The sequence below is a fragment of the Gorilla gorilla genome, chromosome 19, assembly GCF_029281585.2.
Source record: "Gorilla gorilla gorilla isolate KB3781 chromosome 19, NHGRI_mGorGor1-v2.1_pri, whole genome shotgun sequence".
NCBI classification, from domain to species: domain Eukaryota; kingdom Metazoa; phylum Chordata; class Mammalia; order Primates; family Hominidae; genus Gorilla; species Gorilla gorilla.
Window position 1 is genome coordinate 38,065,551 of NC_073243.2, and position 14,177 is coordinate 38,079,727.

General features: G+C 41.1%; 1 protein-coding gene across 2 annotated transcripts in view; it reads right to left on the reverse strand.

Moving 5' to 3' along the window:
* ARHGEF28 (Rho guanine nucleotide exchange factor 28) overlaps window positions 1-13,832 on the reverse strand; it is a 314,786-nt gene extending 300,954 nt beyond the window's left edge. For both annotated transcript variants that reach the window (XM_031003474.3, XM_031003473.3), the window contains exon 1: window positions 13,661-13,832. The gene's annotated coding sequence lies outside the window, so the exon portion shown is untranslated. The remainder of the gene's footprint in view (window positions 1-13,660) is intronic.
* Between the last annotated feature and the right edge of the window lie 345 nt (window positions 13,833-14,177).

Below are 14,177 nucleotides of genomic sequence, written 5' to 3' on the forward strand. Positions count from 1 at the left end.
TTAGACATTCATCTGCGTTAAGAATATAAAAAGCAACACTTACTACACTATTGACATTTATAAAGCCACTGATTGATTTGCCAATACACAGTATTCATTTTTATACAATTTGTTATTTCTAAATAAGAAAATGAAAAAGCACAAATGTGAAAAAGCATACCACTAATCTGAATAGCAGGAATGCCTCTAATTGCATAAATGTCAACCCCCAACACGTCTTCTTCAAATCTATTTATAGACTTCAGTTTTACATGGGATACACTATAGTTATATGACTTTAAATGTCTAGTGATATAAGGCTTACTATGCTATGCAGTCCTACATTACAAGCAAAGGAAGACTTCTGGTAGAAGAAACCACTTATTTTTAATTATTAGAAATTATCTATTGTATACTTGTACTCAAACTGCAATAATTCTATGTTCAATAAAGAGACTATGGCTAACAATTCACTGATAAAATCAATAAAATATAAAATTTATAGAAATGGTAAAATGTATATAAATTTATAGTTATGGTGTGCATATATATGTACACATACACACATTTTTTTACTAGCCAAAATATACTGACCCAAATATCCAAAAACAAACATATGAATGTTCTCAACAGCTGCACAAGTTACTGAGCTAATTACAAATGTCTCTATGTACACATCTGTATAATTTTTTGATTTAGAAAAAGATGATTTCTAATTTGTTTTATTTCAAGATAGCTCATGCTCATTGTAAAAAAAGGATGCATATATATTTTTTATATATATATATGTAATAGAAAATGAAAATCCTCCCTAATTTCTCAAGAGATGACTGAATGAACAATACTTCATGTAAGTTTGGCCTTAGACATGGTACATTTGAAAACCTACTTTGTAAAAATCCTACGTGCTAGGGCCATGAAGATCTTCTTACCAGAAAAAGGCATTAGGCTGGACATCAGCCTCCAAAACAGCTGCTCATTCTCTCTTCCCTGTAAGAAGCCTTAGATTTGCATACAAACACTAGCTACAAGCGCCAGCTACTCTAAAGAAGGGAAAAAAGGAAAAAGAACTGTGCAAATACATCAGTGGGGAAATCAACCACATATTTGGAATTCTATAGAAAAAAGTTAACAACAAGAAGAAAACAGGCACCTGGCAGGAAAAAATGTTAAGGAAATTATTGAGACGTGATACACTTCCTGTCAAAACAACACATGAGGTGGTGATTCATTCGATTAGTATTTTCTAAATACTGTGCAATTTTAAATGTTCCATAAGTTCAGTGATATTCAACTGTGGCAGAGAAGGATTTTATGTTTTTTAATTTTAGGTACTAATCAGTTCAAATCACCCTGTACCCCAAAATAAATGAAAACCAGTATGTACTCGTATATTCACAACAGTATTCTTTAACGTCACAAAGGCAAGATAATGCACTATAATTTACTTTCCCTAGTTTAGTTTTGGCTTAAGCTGTGGTCTTCAATGTAACTCAAAGTTGTAGGATACTTGGCCCTGGACTAGAGGCCTCTCCTCAAACAATTGAAACATTAGAATCAATTCGCTATCGACATATCAAGAACAACATCAAGACGTTTATCAAACATTTCCAGGATTCTATAAAATTGTTTCAATTCTCAAGTATCTACAGTTATAAAAATATATTCACACATGTATAACTAAGTTTTTCCATACAAAGTTAAGATGTAAAGTCATGGCAAGCATATTGCCACAATAAAACAAATTGGAATATAAAGGAATCATCTTTTCTGTTTGATAATATTTGAGTTTCCCTCCCACCAAATAGCTACAGTAAATATTTATTTATAAGCCCAACTTTGAAAAGGTTTTAAAAAATTATTAGCAGCAAGTAATTATGTATGTTCAAAAAATAATAGTTTTAAAGCAAGTGCTACAGTTTGTGGTTGCATTCTAACGTCTGAAAGATAATCACTCCAATTACAGATTTTAATTAAAACATCAATTTCTTAAATTCACTTGTTTCTATAACATCACTGGAGCAGATGCATATTTACAATAATATAGATTACATTTAGAACACCATAACAGGAAAGAAGAAAAAAAAAAACTAAACAATACTTTGATCTCTATTATACCAGGTATGGCTCCCAGAAAATTGCCTTTGCTCAGGCTGCTGAGAGCACGCTGGCCCATCGCTTCTCCATATCACAATGTATTTACTGGCTTTTATGGCAGCTAATTTGTCAGCATTGAGAGCTCCTCAAGAGCTACCTCTAAGCTTCTTATCTCTGAACCTCCAGCATGCAGCATATGTCTGCCTTACAGCAATTACTAGCTAAACCCAACTCAATAAAGGCTCAAAAAATCAAATAACACTCCCAAAACTCCCTGAAGTAAAAAAGCTTTGGAAAGAACTCCTAAATGATAAGAGGGCTTAGAGCCCCTACACTCAGCAAGTAAAATCCCAAATAGAATAAATCCATTGTCCAAATCACCAATATAATAAAATATCTTTATCTTGAGGCTCTGTGAAAAGTGGAAGGATGTCACGCTTTAAAATACTACCTTTTTATAAGCACAAGTGTGTTTTCTTTCATACCACTAGGTAGGAACTACATAAAATACTAGAGGTTTTACAGATTTGCTATCTCTTTTTGAGGAAAAAAAATTGTGAGACTAAACAGAAGGAAAATCCCTAAGTTTCTTGAGAGAAGGAGGAGAGGTAGAGAAAGATGGGAGCGGGGTTAGGGGAAGGGAGAGAGGGGATGGAACCATTATAAAAGTTCTTATTTTAGCTAAAAACTGATAGTTATCAAAAATGCCATACATTTCAGAGCATATTCTCCACCCAGCCTCACTGGGGTTAGGTACATTAAGTTCAATATGTTAAAATGAAATTAATACCCATTTTCATTCATCCTAAAATTCAATTAAAAATAATTACTTGATTATTACTGGCTGATTCCACCTCACTGCTCATGAAGTATTCTGAAAACAATAACATGAGCTGCCATGACAGGGTAATCTCAAAGTATTTGCAATCATTTCTCCCCATAAAGATGCAACACTGAAGCACCATCTTCAAACTCAACTTCCTGAACAATCTAGATGTTGCCAGTCAAGTGTCTGAAAGCACTCTGGGAGCCAAGCGTGATGCTCGTAATGTGAGGGAGGCTTAAGACACCATCCTTACCTCCACAGAAACATAGAACTTGAGAGATGGAACACACCGTGGAGATGGTCTGACCCTGGCCCCTTTGGTTTCAGATGAGGTCACCAGAGCCGAGAAAGGTGATATGACCCACCCTATATATCAGTGGCAATGCTAAGACTTCAACCCAAATCTACTTCTGGTCCAACCTTTGCTACATTCAGACTGACAATCTTTTTAAAACCTTCATCTTGCACACACTCTACTACCCCGCTATCATGAATGGTGTGAACCACCAGCAATCACTTCCAACTCACACTAAAGAGACTGTTTTTCAATGAATTGAACACCAAACATCTCTCTACTTCTAATTTCTTCTGCTGCTGTCCACAAAGGTGCAACACAGCTGATGAAGATAAAGCTTCCTACCATAAATGTGAGAGGGGAAAAAAACTTACTCTTTATTTTTAATATGAAAAAACCTCTGATAAACAATATCCAAATTACTGTTAACATTCATGTCAAGATGTAGTTTCTTTAAACTGTTCTTGGTAAAGCTGAATTTTCTCTAGCTCAGCCCTACCATTGTGAGACAAGCATGCCAAGTGAAAAGTTAATTTGGGACTTTCTGTAGATACGAAGAAGATAACCTAGAGGGTTCATTTTTATTGTAACAACCTAAGTTATCTATAGTTGAAATCTTAAGCACCTTTTTATTAACACTAAAACATTTTTACAAGAAGACTAAAAATCAAAGGACATAAGACCTTTGTCTCATAATAAACAAATTTCTGTCCAAGTTGGAACTTTTCTAACTAAACATCAAGGAGTCCTTGGTACTGTTTTATTGTCAGTGAGCAAGATATCAATATTTCTGGTGATCAAATGGGAGAAGAAACAATATACATGTATTTTATATAACAGTTACATATGTTAGGAAACATAGAACTTAAGAGAAATATTTCTATTTCACTCCCCCTTAAAAATCCATCAGTTAAAACCCTATTAAAGCATTGGCAATGCGTTTTGTGCATTGTTCTTTTTCTCCAAGAATAGGAATGGCCAGCTGAATCCTGCTACATCTCTAGGGGCTGTGATAACTGCTATAAAAGCAACTTCCAGAAATCCATTCCTGAAAAGTTTTTGACAAGTTGCAAAGTTGACAACTCCATGAAAGACAACACTTACATTAGATGAGCTGATTCTTATACCTAAATGTGGGTTTCTGATAATAAAAAAGGAGACAGGTTATTCCACAGAGTGATAAACCTGGACTTTAATTTCCCTACTACACTACCATATCCAAATTCCATCTCCATCAAGCTTTATAAATAGCCAATGAAATCACTACCTAAAGAAATCATCACAGTTTATAGAAACAACCAAAGTCCTTCTATTTGGAAAAGACATTGATTCTTGGAGATATGAAGAGATTACTTTCAATGAGCTCAAGACTAAAGCCAGGTCTCCTGATTCCTAGGTGTGTGCTATTTTCCACTCACACATAAATGATTTAAAAAAAAATGGCTTTCTTTCTTTTTTTTGAGACGGAGTTTCCCTATTGTTGCCCATGCTGGAGTGCAATGACGCGATCTCGGCCCACTTGCTACCTCCGCCCCCTGGGTTCAAGCGATTCTCCTGCCTTAGCCTCCCGAGTAGCTGGAACTATAGGCATGTGCCACCATGCCTGGATAATTTTGTATTTTTAGTAGAGACGGGGTTTATCCATGTTGGTGAGACTGGTCTCGAACTCTCCACCTCAGGTGATCCACCTGCCTCGGGCTCCCAAAGTGCTGGGATTACAAGCGTGAGCCACTGCACCCGGCCCATGAATGGCTTTCTTTTCACCCTCTTCCCTGGCCCTTTGCAAGAACAAACATGAGGGAGTCATGCTCTTTAGAATTGTATCAGACAGTCTAAAGGCCCAAATAACCTGAGGTTTTCTAAAAATCTAAGGATACTAAAATTTTTATTTCAACTATTTTTAAAACCAGAATGTCAAGAAAGGAATAGGTTGGCTTGGGGCTGGTGATAGAGCATAGAAGACTGATAAAGAAATGAGATTTCCTCCATGTCTATTTGTATTTTGTCTCCTTTTAGAAAGGAATGATTTTTCACTTAAAAAGGAGAGAAAGAACATCTCTAAGTGAGAAAGTCCATTGTAAGAGAGCATCAAGCTGGTCTGAATCAGTTCCAGGCTGCTGGACATGCCAGGATAGTAAAGAATCTGATGAGATTTCCTAACCATAATCCATCAGGAACTGTGGACAATGACAGAGGGATTCGATACAGGAGACAAGCACATGTCATTCCAACTTTCAAAACGGCAGATTCTACAAATTATAGACAGAAGGCATTTCATGTTGATCCTAGATTAAGATTCTAGAGCAGATTATTAAAAGTGTGGTGTATGAGGACCTCGAAGAAAAAGCAGTGGCATTTTGGAGCCAGTGTGTGCTCCCAAAGAATAAGTCACTTGAGAATAACCCCATTTTATTATGTGATGATAATTTACCAGACTGGTAGACAAAGAGATATAATAGACACAGTATATATCTCTATGAGGAGATGGGGGATTAAGAACCAGATGCTGATACAAATAAGTAGTAATTAGTTGAACAAGTCTACTTGAAATTGATAAACATCAACCTGAACTGAAGTTTGCATAGACACATCAAATGGCTCTGCCCTAGATTTCAGCCTAAATAACACTTTTATTGTTTCCTCAGGCATTGAATAAATGTTTATCAAACCTATGGACACCTTGAGACTAAAAGGAGTAGTGAATATGAAAAATGTATAAACACTCTAAAAGACTAGGAAAAAATGGTCAAATACAGGAAAATAAATTCAAGAAAGATAAATATTAAGATTATTCATAAGACTAAAAACCCAATTGCACAATTCCATGAATGAGGATATATGGCTCCATAGCAACATACATAAAAAGAAACTAATTTTGAGATGACTATGAACATGGAAACTCAATAGTACAGTTAAGAAATACTTTTAGGCCAGGCATGGTGGCTCATGCCTGTAACCCCAGCACTCTGGGAGGCCAACGGGGGTAGATCACCTGAGGTCAGGAGTTCGAGACCAGCCTGGCCAACATGGTGAAACTCCGTCTCTACTAAAAATATATAAATTAGCTGGGCATGGTGGCATGCACCCCTAATCCCAGCTATTTAGGAGGCTGAGACGGGAGAATTGCTTGAACCCAGGAGGCGGAGGTTGCAGTGAGCTGAGATCACACCACTGCACTCCAGCCTGGGTGATGGAACGAGACTCCATCTCAAAAAAAAAAAAAAAAAAAAAATTAAAGGTATTGTTTATTGAGGAGTTATTCTCTTAGGTTCTGTGCTAAACACTTTATATAGACTATCTTATTGAGTCCTTTTTACAATCTTATGAGAGAAATAGACAAAAACTGAGGCTAAAAGTTTAGATGACTTGGCCAAGACAAGCTAGAAGCAGCAGGCCATGAGTCTCCCCAAGTCTCTCTGACCTGCAGCTGCTAATCTTAACCATGAGGTGTCACTTCTTCCCTAGAAGAAAGGGGGACAGATCTGTGCTCTACACCAGAGGTCCCCAACCCCTGGGGCCAAAGGCCAGTACAGGTCCATGGCCTGTTAGGAACCAGGTCACACAGCAGGAGTTGAGCAGTACACAAGAGAGTGAAGCTTCATCTGTATTTACAGCTGCTCCCCATCGTTCACATTACTGCCTGAGCTCCACCTCCTGTCCGAGCAGTGGCAACATTAGATTCTCATAGGAATGTGAACACTACTGTGAACTGTGCATGCAAGGGACCTAGGTTGGGGACTTCTTATGAGACTCTAATGCCTGATGATCTGTCACCGTCTCCCATCAGCCCCAGGTAGGACCATCTAGTTGCAGGAAAACAAACTCAGGGCTCCCACTGATTCTACATTATGGTGAGTTGTATTATTATTTCATTATATAAAATGTACAATAAACATAATGCACTTGAATCATCCTGAAACCATCCCCCTCACCAAAGTCCATTGAAAAACTCTTCTACAACACCAATCCCTGGTGTCAAAAAGGTTGGGGACTGCTGCTCTACACTGTCAGATAGCATCTGGAAGAACTATACTTTAAAAAGAAAATAGTGAATTGGAATATGTCCAATATTCAGGTTTGTGAAAGGATTCAAAATCATGTCACTTAACAAGGGCTGAAGAAACAGATTTTTATTTTCTAACCTCAATAAAAGAAGACTTGAAGGTAGGATATATAATAAATTTTTTTAAATGTTAGAGGCTGCCATATAAGAGAAATTGTTCAGAATGGCCTCCACATAGCAGAACTGTGACAAACTTAGGATAAGGGAGAATTGTTTTTAAAAGCCTAAGCTTTCCAAATAGATGGATTATCTTTATGGTCATGAGGTCCTCATCACTGAAGGTATTCAAGGACAGACTGGTCAACCATTTGGAGATAGGCCATGCAGGGGAATTGTGCACCTTCTGGAGACTAGAGAAAAACTTTTAGGTTTCTTTCAATCCAAAGACTCAGATTTTAATCAAGAATTTCATTCATTTCCCCATGCAGGTTGATACAATTTCCTCAGAGAGGTCCATGAGGTCTCCCATTTACATCTGGGAAGGACTAACTGTCTAATTCCTGAGCAAACTTCGCCCTCCTGCCCCTGCACCCCAGTGTTTTCCAACACAATCCACATCGGATACCCAGGAAAACACCACCACTAGTACTTGCAGTGGTGCTGCAAACAAGAAGGACTTGAGATGACAGCAAAATAACTAAATAACTGACCAACATGTGTATATTCTACTTTGAGCACCCTACAAAGTAGCCTAAATCAGGGTCCCTGTCATTAATGGGCTACAGTCATGATGTAAAGTTGAGACTTCTATATAGGAACACAAAATGAACCCAGGGGCAGGTGGTAAGTAAAAAATGAGAGGGTGATAGGAGTTCAAAAGGGAAAGCAGCACAGTTGCTACTAAGTTAGTTGAAGGTTACAGAGAGAAAGTGGTTTAAGCTGGGCTTTGAGGACTGCAATACTTGTTGGCAAGGGAGGAAAAGGGGCCCACTAGGAAAAAGTCAAAGAAGTCAGAAACATACAACATGTTCCATAGGCAGTACTAGTCCTGGCTAACAGAACTGGAGAGTTCACAAGGGAGAAACAGCAGGAGGCAGTTGACACACCACCAACAGCATAACAGTAACACCATGAGAAATAGCAGGTGTTACCCTTTCCCTAGGCACTGTGCAATGTAGGAAGCCAGAAACACCTAAAGATTAGGAAAGTGGCTATCAAACCCAGCTGTACATTAGAATTACCTCTTTAGAAAATGATGCCAGGTCCACTTGAGAGATTCTAAACCCAGGTGGTTCCAGTGAACAACAGGGCTTGAAATCCTGGGTTAGAGGCTCAAAGTAAAGAACCCGTAGTCAGTAGTCTCATTAATCACTGAATATCCTCCACCTTTCAGAACTCTAACACCTGATCATACAGCAAACCAGGAGGCTGGTGAAGCAAAAAAGGAGAAGCACTGTTGAAAAAGAACCAGTGACAATGTACAGACAGTAAATCAGGGTCTTAGTGGGAAAAGACAAAAATATAAGCCCCCGAGGGACTTTGTCTGAACCATCCAGCCCAATGAAACCTCTTGCTTTTCACCATACTTAAAAGTCCTTCATGAGACTTCTTTGCCTGATAGAAATTATTTTTATCATAAAATTAAACAGTCAGCCCACTTGTCTTTCCTCTTTCCAGAGCTATACCACCCCTCTTCTACATGAGGGGTTCTTCAGAAGAATAGGACCAGGGCAGCCATATGGCCCACACAAGGAATCTGGACTTGCATGTCTGAAATCTCTTTGGACTAAGTCCAGGAAGATAACTCCAAGTCATTTAAACCTGATGACTGTCTGGTAGTCAAGGAGAGATAAGGTAATAAGAGTGACAGCTCATCATCTATTCAAATGCCTATTGCAGGCACAATGCTAACCTTTTAGACAGTACATTTCTAGTAGTGTTGACCAAGACAAGTAAAGCAAATTGACAAATACATCACATTCACATTCAATTCATCAAGACTGAGTAGAATGTTAAAAAATGGGTTGCTCTTAGAGACCATCCAGTCTAATCCTTTCCATTTTACTGGATGAGGAAACTGGGACCAGATAGGGTTCCAGTAGGAATACTCACCCAAGGTCACAAAACTGGAAAGCCAGAGGACTCCATCCCTTCCTCCAACTCCCAGCCTAGGGCAATTTCTCCTGGGGTCACACTGACATCTCACTGCCTTCTGAAAGCTGAAAAACCTGCTACCCTTTTATCCTTTTTAAATGGTTATTTTCCATTTGCTATAACTACAACTTACTCTCTGTCAGGCACTACCAGGAGGGTTCTCTGTAAATTAAATCACGGAGTCCTCACAACAGTTGAAGCAGGTTACTATTATTATCCGCATTTTACAAATGGAAAAACCTGAGGTAGAGAGAGGTCACATAGCCAGGGCAAAGTTGGGGCTATTTAACCCAGACAGTCTGGCTCCAAAGTCCACATTCTAAACCACTTCATGAGAGTTTATGAAATATAATTTCTTGAATTATAAAATGATGGAAGAAAAGGAGTAAGCCTTAAACACAAAGGGCATGGTCACTAGTGTTTGATAATGAACTGAAGAGCTAAACCATAAATGTCATTAATATATACAATATACCCTTCATCTATTTATTAAGGGAATGTCTATTATATATATTTGAAGCATATTAACATTTCAAGTGTATATTTTTTAAAGGCACAATGATCATGTGCACAGCAGTCACACAAAGCTTGCCACTAGAAATAGGCAGAATGCTATTTGCCTGCTGGCTTTGGAAAGGTCTCTTCTGAACAGGCTACTATGGAGAGCAAAGCCACCACTGCTGATTTCTGCCTGTTGGTCCTCACTCATAGACACATTTTCATCTGCTCTTAAGAGAACATTGCTTGTATGTTAACTTTCTACAGAAATCAGACCTTGAGTTATTTATAATTGAGGCAAAGATTAAACTAAAACAAGAGAAAACACCTCTGAAAATTAAAATACATTTTTATACAAGTGTTCAAAACCAGTATCACTGGAACAAATGCCCACTATTCAATTATATGCTTTTTTACTTTCTCTCATTAAAAAATGATGTCAGATCTCATTATCTTGGTTATCCAGGAGAAGAAGTCCAGGAGCAATAATGTTACAAATAAGCAAATTACTATTGTGCCTGAGATCAAATTTCAAGGGAAAAATGGAAGTCAATTAAGAAGATGCACTATCACATTAAAAAAATAAGTTACATGACTTATTTTGCCAGTCAAATGTCTTTAATTTTTTTTTTTTGAGACAGGGTCTTTTTCTGTCACCCAGACTGGAAATGTGGTGGCACCATCTCAGCTCACTGCAGCCTTTACTTCCCCAACTCAAGCTATCCTCCCCCCTCGGCCTCTCAAGTAGCTGGGACTATAGGCACACACCACACACCACCATGCCTGGCTAGTTTTTGTATTTTTTTTGTAGAGACAGGGTTTTGCCATGTTGCTCAGGCTGGTCTTGAACTCCTGGGCTCAAGCAATCCTCCCACCTCAGCCTCTCAAAGTGTTGGGGTTATGGGCATGAGCCACCACCCCCACCCTGGCCAGCCAAATGTCTTAATGTGGAGTGTGCAAAAGTCTACTCCGAAAATGCAACAGACCCTAAAAACTCTAAAGCCAGAAAAGTGTCACCTTCAACACGGAATCCAAAGATCAGAGAGTCAAAGCAAAGAGCAGTGCTGGGCACATAGTAAGACTTCAACAAATATTAGTTGAATGAATGTAAATGAAGAACATGTTCACAGAAAGAGAGCCCCATCATAGAGATTGTCAAAATGGCAAAACAGTAGAGTGACACTGCTTTGGGCTTCCGAGAACTTCCAATACCATGATAATAACAAAAGAACTAAGGGTCACAGAGACTGGACAAAATGACAGAGTATCATCCAATCAGAGCAAAATGCTCTGTGATACAGGACCTGACCTATACTTCTCAAGCAAGAAAAATATCTCAAAGCCCAGCTTTGCCTAAGTAGAGATGTGGACTCAAGTCTGACAGGGTGGCATATTTACAGCACAACTTTAGCATGGCAGAATTCCCTGAATTTGGTGCACTTCAAATGTAACACTGTTTTTACATCCTCAGTAGGAGTTGCCCAGGTTGACCCACCTCTTCATAACAAATCTTATTTAAGGTTATGGGCGGGGGCCGGCGGGGGGAATCCCAGAGCTACTCTGCTTCACTAAAAGCAACATAAATACAAATGCAATTACACAAAAGCTACACAAACCAGATCTGTCATATCTGATTAGTAAATAAAAGCATAATAAAATTATAGTCGGCCTAGGTAATTTAGGCTCTGTTCAGAACCATCCTAGCCATGCCCAAGTGGTGAGGCTTTTCCAACATTTATATCATGAATCTTTTTTTCTTGGAATTCAGTCCTTGGTCATAAACTGGCAGGACTTGTTGGAGCTTGGGTACCAATATAGTGGTGTACACAATGTTTAATATAGAAGTAATAGTATATGCTGCAATTTGTTTAATACCTACTTAGAACACATAGTCTTTTCTCACGGGGCATACTAAAGGAGGTCATGTATCAGAGCTCACCTGAAATTCCTGCCCAATTTAAGTCTTAGCCACAAGTGTAGTTTCTTATAAGAAAACATTCCAAACTCTTCTGCAGTACTCACATAATTAAAAAAAAAAAGTATGAAACCCACCCAAGTGAGGCTTCTGAGACACTTCATAGAAACTTAGTTATTAACTACTATGTTTCTTCTTTACCTTTAAGTGTTTATAAACTGCTTAAAGGACAGTTGGGTTCTTCAGAGGAAAGTCTAATGACACGCCTGCTATACAACCTGTTCTTAGTTGGCCAGATTGTGTGGTTTTGATAAGAAAAAAAAAAAAGTCAAAAGCAGGACAAACACTGATTCTCTGTTCTCCATTCTCCCATTACCCAAGACATTCATCTGAGTCACACACTCTATAGCTAGCTCTGTGCCTCAGTTTCCCTAACCATTAGCTATAAGATCTGATGTTAGCCAAATTCCTATTTGATCAAAGTTAATCAGCACAATAATCACATATAAAGTCCACATCAGAACATTACATTGAAATACTATGTTGTATTAAAAATTCCAAAGGGTTTTGCCGTATTCATCTCTTTTCTCCAAATACTCCAAAGGGGTTACTTTGGCTATTAATCAAGATTAGGCAAATACCCATGTGCTTTAGGAATATGTAACTAAAAACCCAGGACAGATCTAGAGAAACCTTCCCAGGTTTCCCAGAAGTCATCACTATGCTTGGATTGTCATGTACAAAGTAGATGTCACAGAACCTAACAAGGGTAGGTCCTTGATTTGTTTTTGCAGTGAAAACAGGATTTCACTTACACCTGACAGCTTCAGGGCCTAGGAACACAAGATAACAACGCTTCAGAAAGCCAGGGGCCCCATGGAACCCCAAATGATCAGTTCTTTATAAACGAAAATTAAAGATCTTACTTTCTTTGGATTTTGCCCAATTGGTGTGGTCCGTGGTGAACCTCTATAACTCCTGGTGTGAGGAGATATGTGGATACCCAGGCAGGGGTCAAGGCGGGAGAAGCTGCACAAACACAGATGTTGCCACTGTTCCTCGGCCCACCCAGCCAACCAATGCGGGGACGCTGTGGGCCTATAGAGATGGATTCTTTCTTAGAAATCTAACTGGTCTCTGGGAAACCAAAGCTGGGTTTCCAGGGCCGCCTGAGCACCCAGTTTCCATACAGCCCTCGACCCAAATGGTGCTTTCTTGGCCAAACACCGGCCTGTCATTCGGAAAACCTAAGCACGGGAAGGCTGGGGCACCACCACATACACCCTGGGTATTTAAGGGGAAACAAATCCATAAAATAAGCGTAAGGAGTCCCACATAATTCTGACCACCTTTCCCAACCAAGGTAACCATAAATGCCTTTTGAAACACAGCAAATGCTTCCACACGAGTAAGTGGTAGTGCGTGTGTCCTGAGCTTGCGTTCCGTCTGCATTCTGCGGTCCTGGCCCTGCCAAGCACCCTCAGTCCCGGAGCTGAAGCATGGATGGGAAGGGCGGACACCAACTCTCGACGTTCTCCCTTCTCCACCGCAGGAGTGCTGTTTATTTCCCTGTCTCCCGAAGGACACTGGCGGGGCTTTCACCCGCCCAGCCCCCGGCTCTCAGTGCGCCCGAGCGACCCCGCGCTCCGCAGCTGCCGCCGCCGCACGAGGCTGCGCCGCCCTCTCCACTTGTTGCCGCTCCCAAGGGAGCGGGAGGCGGCGCCCAGCCCTCGCGCCGCAGCGCCTGCAGCGGTTCCCCGGTCACCTCTGCTGACCCTCGCATCCCTGGGGACCCTGGAGAAAGTGGCCCTGCGGATGCGAACTCAGGTGGACAAACTTTTCCGCCCAGAGCTGCAGGGAAACGCAGACGATGGAGTCCCAAAGAGCATTTACCTGGAGCGATGGCCCCGCAGCCTCCAGAGCCCAGGCGAGGCTCTGCCCCCGCGCCCTGCCTGAGGGCGCCTCGGAACGCGCCCCCAGCCAGCCGCCGCCCGGAGTCCGGAAGGCTCTCCCCGGCGATGCCAACGCCTGGCGGCGGCCGGGCTGAAGCCAAGGTTTAGGGGGTGGAGCCGCGGCCGCGCGCCCGGGCCCGGCTGGCTGCGCTAGCAGCGGGTGCCGCCCCCGCTCCCCCCGCGCCTCCCTGCTGCCACTGGATCCCCGCCTGCCCACCTCCCGGCCCGGCTCGCGGCGGCCGCATCACATGGCGAGGCCCGCCCGCCGGCCGCGCCCGACACCGGCTCCAGGAGGAAACCTGAAGCTGCCCCTACCGCGCTGTCTCCGCCAGCCCCCTCCCGCTGCGGGGCTGCGGCCGGTGGCCTCCGGAGATCGGAGGCGCGGAGGCTGGCGCGGACCTGCCGGGCCACAGGAGTGCCAGTTGCGCCCCGGGCGCCCCCACGCCTTGGCGCCTCCC